Source organism: Salmo salar, chromosome 13 (assembly GCF_965601325.2).
Source record: "Salmo salar chromosome 13, fSalSal1, whole genome shotgun sequence".
NCBI classification, from domain to species: domain Eukaryota; kingdom Metazoa; phylum Chordata; class Actinopteri; order Salmoniformes; family Salmonidae; genus Salmo; species Salmo salar.
This window is the reverse complement of record NC_138303.1, coordinates 80,411,410-80,419,391: the sequence shown is the minus strand read 5'-3', so window position 1 is coordinate 80,419,391 and position 7,982 is coordinate 80,411,410.

Sequence of the window (7,982 nt, the reverse complement as noted above, 5' to 3'; positions counted from 1 at the left end):
CGTTTGCCCACTGACAAAGAAAGGATCAGTCTATAATTTGAATGGTAGGTTTATTTGAACAGTGAGAGACAGAATAACAGAAATGTAATAACAGAAATGTTATAAATTGATTTGCATTTTAATGAGGGAAATAAGTATTTGACCCCCTCTCAATCAGAAAGATTTCTGGCTCCCAGGTGTCTTTTATACAGGTAACGAGCTGAGATTAGGAGCACACTCTTAAAGGGAGTGCTCCTAACCGCAGCTTGTTACCTGTAAAAAAGACACCTGTCCACAGAAGCAATCAATCAATCAGATTCCAAACTCTCCACCATGGCCAAGACCAAAGAGCTCTCCAAGGATGTCAGGGACAAGATTGTAGACCTACACAAGGCTGGAATGGGCTACAAGACCATCGCCAAGCAGCTTGGTGAGAAGGTGACAACATTTGGTGCGATTATTCGCAAATGGAAGAAACACAAAAGAACTGTCAATATCCCTCGGCCTGGAGCTCCATGCAAGATCTCACCTCGTGGAATTGCAATGATCATGAGAACGGTGAGGAATCAGCCCAGAACTACATGAGAGGATCTTGTCAATGATCTCAAGGCAGCTGGGAGCATAGTCACCAAGAAAATAACTGGTAACACACTACGCCGTGAAGGACTGAAATCCTGCAGCGCCCGCAAGGTCCCCCTGCTCAAGAATACATTTACATGCCCGTCTGAAGTTTGCCAATGAACACCTGAATGACTCAGAGGACAACTAGTGAAAGTGTTGTGGTCAGATGAGACCAAATTGGAGCTCTTTGACATCAACTCAACTCGCCGTGTTTGGAGGAGGAGGAATGCTGCCTATGACCCCAAGAACACCATCTCCACCGTCAAACATGGAGGTGCAAACATTATGCTTTGGGGGTGTTTTTCTGCTAAGGGGACAGGACAACTTCACCGCATCAAAGGGACGATGGACGGGCCATGTACCGTCAAATATTGGGTGAGAACCTCCTTCCCTCAGCCAGGGCATTGAAAATGGGTCGTGGATGGGTATTCCAGCATGACAATGACCCAAAACACACGGCCAAGGCAACAAAGGAGTGGCTCAAGAAGAAGCACATTAAGGTCCTGGAGTGGCCTAGCCAGTCTCCAGACCTTAATCCCATAGAAAATCTGTGGAGGCAGTTGAAGGTTCGAGTTGCCAAACGTCAGCCTCGAAACCTTAATGACTCGGAGAAGATCTGCAAAGAGGAGTGGGACAAAATCCCTCCTGAGATGTGTGCAAACCTGGTGGCCAACTACAAGAAACGTCTGACCTCTGTGATTGCCAACAAGGGTTTTGCCACCAAGTACTAAGTCATGTTTTGCAGAAGGGTCAAATACTTATTTCCCTCATTAAAACGCAAATTATTTTATAACATTTTTGACATGGGTTTTTCTGGATTTTTTTGTTGTCTCACTGTTCAAATAAACCTACTATTAAAATTATAGACTGATTATTTCTTTGTAAGTGGGCAAACGTACAAAATCAGCAGGGGATCAAATACTTTTTTCCCCCGCTGTATGTCATAATACAGAACATTAATCCGCATTCCTTTGCAAATACAAAATCTGCATGGGAGCAAGACATAGGTGGCGAGCTACTCGATGATATATGGCAACAAAGTATTGAGCGTATCCACACATCATTTTGATTAAAGTATTGGCTTATTCAGTTTAGGGTTTGCACTGACTCCATTAATCAAATGACAGATTGGCAAAAATATACCCAAATATTGACCCCAAGTGTTTGAGATGCCACCAGAGTCCAGCGACTATGGGACACATGTTTTGGTCATGCCAATCTTTGAGTAGCCTCTGGGACCCCATTTTTGAGGCACTCTCACATATGTGTAATAAAACTGTTAGCCCCAACCCGGTCACTTTCATTTTTGGGGTACTTCCCCTAGACCAGAATGCTACCTCGCTACTTGCTCGCCGCCTTGTCCTCTTTCACTGGAAGTCTGCAAAGCTGCCCTCCTTTATGCAGTGGGTTAAGGAGGTGATGTCATCTCTGCCTCTGGAGAAGGTTTGGTACACTGTGCATGGGTCCTGACAAAAGTTAGACTTAAACTGGTCCCCATTAATTCAATACGTGGAGAGCCTGTCTTTTACTTAGTGTAACTTGCATAGTTTGGTAAGCAGTCATGTCTGTTCTAGTGGCCATTTGTGCTGATAATAATTTTTATATCATTTTTTTTCTCCATTGTTTATGTTTCTATTTTTCATTTCTATTTAACTTACATTTATAGATGCTTTGGTGGGTGGGTGGTTTGGAGGGAGGGAGGAAGGGAGGGAGAATAACGGGTTGGGGTTGTACTGTTTTAGTTTATCGGAAAATCTATAATTAAAGTAAAACAAAATAATAATATTCAACTATATATTAATATATATCTATATATATATTTTTTTTTAAAGTTATTCATGTTTTTCTGTTAATTAACCAAATTAAAGATTTCGGTAACTTTGGTAAACTACCGGTAGCTTTGCAACCCTAATCAGGATAGATAATAAAAAGAGTAAAATAAAAACAGAGTAGCAACATATGATGAGTGTGAAAGTGTGTGTTTGATGACGGTGTTGGGGTTGTACGTGGCCACACAGTCGTGGGTGAACAGGAAGTACAGGAGAGGTTTTAAGCACAAATCCCTGAGGGGCCCCTGTTTTGAGGGTCAGCGGGGTCGAGGTGTTGTTACCTACCCTCACCACCTGTGGCTGGCCCGTCAGGAATTCCAGAATATATACTGCTCAAAAAAATAAAGGGAACACTAAAATAACAAATCCTAGATCTGAATGAATTAAATAATCTTCTGAAATACTTTTTTCTTTACATAGTTGAATGTGCTGACAACAAAATCACACAAAAATAATCAATGGAAATCCAATTTATCAACCCATGGAGGTCTGGATTTGGAGTCACACTCAAAATTAAAGTGGAAAACCACACTACAGGCTGAGCCAACTTTGATGTAATGTCCTTAAAACAAGTCAAAATGAGGCTCAGTAGTGTGTGTGGCCTCCACGTGCCTGTATGACCTCCCTACAACGCCTGGGCATGCTCCTGACGAGGTGACGGATGGTCTCCTGAGGGATCTCCTCCCAGACCTGGACTAACGCATCCGCCAACTCCTGGACAGTCTGTGGTGCAACGTGGCGTTGGTGGATGGAGCGAGACATGATGTCCCAGATGTGCTCAATTGGATTCAGGTCTGGGGAACGGGCGGGCCAGTCCATAGCATCAATGCCTTCCTCTTGCAGGAACTGCTGACACACTACAGCCACATGAGGTCTAGCATTGTCTTGCATTAGGAGGAACCCAGGGCCAACCGCACCAGCATATGGTCTCACAAGGGGTCTGACGATCTCATCTCGGTACCTAATGGCAGTCAGGCTACCTCTGGCGAACACATGGAGGGCTGTGCGGCCCCCCAAAGAAATGCCACCCCACACCATGACTGACCCACCGCCAAACCGGTCATGCTGGAGGATGTTGCAGGCAGCAGAACGTTCTCCACGGCGTCTCCAGACTCTGTCACGTCTGTCACGTGCTCAGTGTGAACCTGCTTTCATCTGTGAAGAGCACAGGGCGCCAGTGGCGAATTTGCCAATCTTGGTGTTCTCTGGTAAATGCCAAACGTCCTGCACGGTGTTGGGCTGTAAGCAAAACCCCCACCTGTGGACGTCGGGCCCTCATACCACCCTCATGGAGTCTGTTTCTGACCGTTTGAGCAGACACATGCACATTTGTGGCCTGCTGGAGGTCATTTTGCAGGGCTCTGGCAGTGCTTCTCCTGCTCCTCCTTGCACAAAGGCGGAGGTAGCGGTCCTGCTGCTGGGTTGTTGCCCTCCTACGGCCTCCTCCACGTCTCCTGATGTACTGGCCTGTCTCCTGGTAGCACCTCCATGCTCTGGACACTACGCTGACAGACACAGCAAACCTTCTTGCCACAGCTCGCATTGATGTGCCATCCTGGATGAGCTGCACTACCTGAGCCACTTGTGTGGGTTGTAGACTCCGTCTCATGCTACCACTAGAGTGAAAGCACCGCCAGCATTCAAAAGTGACCAAAACATCAGCCAGGAAGCATAGGAACTGAGAAGTGGTCTGTGGTCCACCTGCAGAACCACTCCTTTATTGGGGGTGTCTTGCTAATTGCCTATAATTTCCACCTGTTGTCTATTCCATTTGCACAACAGCATGTGAAATGTATTGTCAATCAGTGTTGCTTCCTAAGTGGACAGTTTGATTTCACAGAAGTGTGATTGACTTGGAGTTACATTGTGTTGTTTAAGTGTTCCCTTTATTTTTTTGAGCAGTGTATATATATTTTTTAACCTTTAACTAGGCAAGTCAGGCAACAAATTCTTATTTTCAATGACGGCCTAGGAACATTGGGTTAATTGCCTTGTTCAGGGGCAGAACGACATTTTTTTACATTGTCAGCTCGGGGATTTGATCTTGCAACCTTTCGGTTACAAGTCCAACGCTCTAACCACTAGGCTACCTGCCGCCAGTTGCACAGAATCCAGTTGCACACGGAGGGGTTCAGTCCCAGGGTCCCAAGATTGGTGATGAGTTTGGAGGGGAGTATGCTGCGCTGTAGTCTATGAACAGCAGTTATTTCCCCTCTTGTCCAGGTGAGAGAGTGCAGCGTGAAGGGCAATTGAGATTGGGTCATATGGGGATCTGTTGTGGCGGTATGCGAATTGGAGTAGGTGTCTGGGATGATGGTGTTTTGTGTCATGACCAGCGTTTAAAAGCGCTTCATAATTCCAGGTGTGAGTGCTACAGGGTGATAGTCATTTAGGTAGGTTACTTTGGAACTCTTAGGAACAGGGACAATGGTAGTCATCTTGAAACATGTTGGGATTACAGACTGGGACAAGGAGAGATTGAAAATGTCCTTGAAGACAATTGTCAGCTGGTCTGCGCATGCTATGTGAATGCGTCCTGGTATTAAGGCCTTGCGAGTGTTAACATGTTTAAAAGTTTTACTCACATTGGCCACAGAGTGAGATCACACATTCATCAGGAACAACAGTGGCTTTCATGCAAGACTGTGTTGTTTTCCTCAAAGTGAGCATAAAAAGGAATTTAGTTTGTTTGGGAGATCTGCATCACTGGGCATCTCACAGCTGGGTTTCCCTTTATAATTCGTTATCGTCTGCAAGACCTGCCACGTCTGAAGAACATTGGAGCCGGTGTAATAGGATTCCACCTTCCTATATAGTCCTTTTGCATATTTGATGTCTCGTCGGAGGTCGTGGCAGGGATTTCTTGTATGTGTCCATGTCAGTGTCCTGTTCCTTGTAAATGATAGCTCTTGCCTTTAGCCCAGCGTGGATATTGTCTGTAATCCATGGTTTTAGGTTTGGATATGTTCGCATAGTCACTGTGGGAACGACGTCCATGCACCTACTGATGAAGCCCGTGACTGTTGTGGTAAACTCCTCAATGCAATCAGATGAATCTCGGAACATATCCCAGTCTGTACTAGCAAAACAGTCTTGGTCTTCTTCATCGAACAACTTCCTGTTTGAGCTTTTGTTTGTAAATAGGAAACAGGAGAATATTTTCATGGTCTGATTTGCCAAAGGAGGGACAAGGGAGGGCCTTGTATACATTTCTGTGTTTAGAATTAAACCTGGTCAAGAGTTTTAGCACCCTTAGTCGCGCAGGGGTGGTAGAAGTGAGGTAGAATGGTTTAAAGTCTCCTTGCATTAGTCTCCACCCACCAGAAACACTGCCTCTGGGTGTGCGGTTTGTTTGTTTGTTTATGGCCCCATACAGTTTGTTGAGCGCCAAAGCGGTGTTGGTATGTGGAGGAATGTAGACAGCCGTGATAACTACAGGTAACATTTTTGGTAGATAAAAAGGTATGCAGCTTACCATGAACTATTATATATCACGTGAGCAAAAGTCTAGAGCTTTCCTTCACACTGGAAGCAGCACACCAGTTGTTGTTTATGAAGAGGCACACCCCTTTGGACTTGACTGAGGCCGCTGTCGTCCATGATTCTGCTGCATGGAGAAACCACTGAGTTCCATGTTCATAGATTCAGCCAGCCAAGTTTCTGCAAGGCACATAATATTGCAGCTTTTCAAGTCTCTCTGAACATCTGCGTCAGAATTGAAAATCGGATTTGAAGTCAAAATTGAGGTTAGTAAACGTCAGTCTGATGTCCAAAAGTGCTTGGCGGTCATGTGTGATAATAGCATGAATTTTCTGTACAAAAAAAGTAAAGACAAACACGAAAAAGAGTCACGAAATAGCAAAGTCGGGTCTGAACTTGTAAGATGTCGGCCTTCTCCGTCGGCGCCATCTTTTCAATCATGGTTATTGATACCAAATCATTATACTAATCAATAATATGTCAGATAAATATCATGTACATAATGAGAAACTGAATTGCTGGCCTATTTATTTGTTTCCCATATATGCAACATTCTAGTGTTTTTGTTTTTTGGGGATGAAATGTGATATGTAAACAAATGAAAGTATAGAAATATGCCTTTATTAGTTGAAAACATGATTTAGACCTGGATGAGAGAGAACAATGTTGTGTCATGTGTTTATATATGGTGTGTTTGCTTGTTGATTGAGTGTGATATGTTGTAAATAAATAATTGTTATGAACATTTTTATTAAATACATTTAAAAAAAGACTCCAAGCTTGTTGGCAGGAACTGGGAACACAGTGCCCTGACAGACAGACAGACTCCCACTACAACGGAGTAGACTGCTTGTCTGAGTGTTTGTCCAACACTTCATTTCTCTGGCTCTCTGGTGTGTTTACAAAACACACACACATATGCACGCGCACACATACACACAGTCAGAGAATGGCAGGAGAGACCTACATGTGTGCCACTGCCTGCCTGTTCCCGTTCTCCCACATGCACAGAGCGCTTGGTCACTGCTTCTCATCTTACACACACACACACACACACACACACACACACACACACACACACACACACACACAGCCAAGTCTTCTCATGTTGTCCTGATGAGTCATGGCTAATCTGGAGCCCAACCCTAAACAGGCAGATAGCAGCCTCTGTATCTAGTCCACGTCACTAAGGTGAGAGAGGATACTGGTAAGGTGAACAGGACACAAGCAAAAGAGACAGGCTTAGAACTGGAGAGAGGTTGACAGTGAGTATATGTTAGGAGTTGAGCTGGCAGTGACATGATACTGTTTGACTAGTAGTTAAACCTGTCACTCTTTTCATGACTCTGCCAATGGAATGAATGCCTGTGCTTGGGAAGTCTCAATTGAATTCACATGAGGAAACACACATAAAACCCAACTAAAAACTAAACAAACCAATCCTGACCCTTAAAGATAAGAGGACGACTGGGTGAGAGTGTGTACATGATATACTGTATGTTTGTGTTCAAATAAAACAGCTTCCTCACAGAGAGAACTGACCATTTAACCCTCCTGTCAGTCCTCTTTGGAAACATGTCTGAATTATGCCAGCAGCTGAAAATCCTACAAAACATGAAGTCTAACTTTTCTGGGGACAATACCCCTCTGACACATAATCACATACTCCAGCCAGCCCTCGTCCCAGCAGCCCCAGCGATGCTACAATGAAGGGAACATAACTGGCATTCCTGTGACGTCCAGCGGAAACCATTGCCTTGCCGCTGCGATGATCGGAATCCCCAGCAGTCTCTGTGTCCAAGCTGTGTGTGTGTGTGTGTGTGTGTGTGTGTGTGTGTGTGTGTGTGTGTGTGTGTGTGTGTGTGTGTGTGTGTGTGTGTGTAGACTCCACAGTGAATTTCATAAAAATTACAATTTAACATTTAACCTCTTAGGTCTAGGGGGCAGTATTTACACCGCCGGATAAAAAACGTACCCGATTTAATCTGGTTACTACTCCTACCCAGTAACTAGAATATGCATATACTTATTATATATGGATAGAAAACACCCTAAAGTTTCTAAAACTGTTTG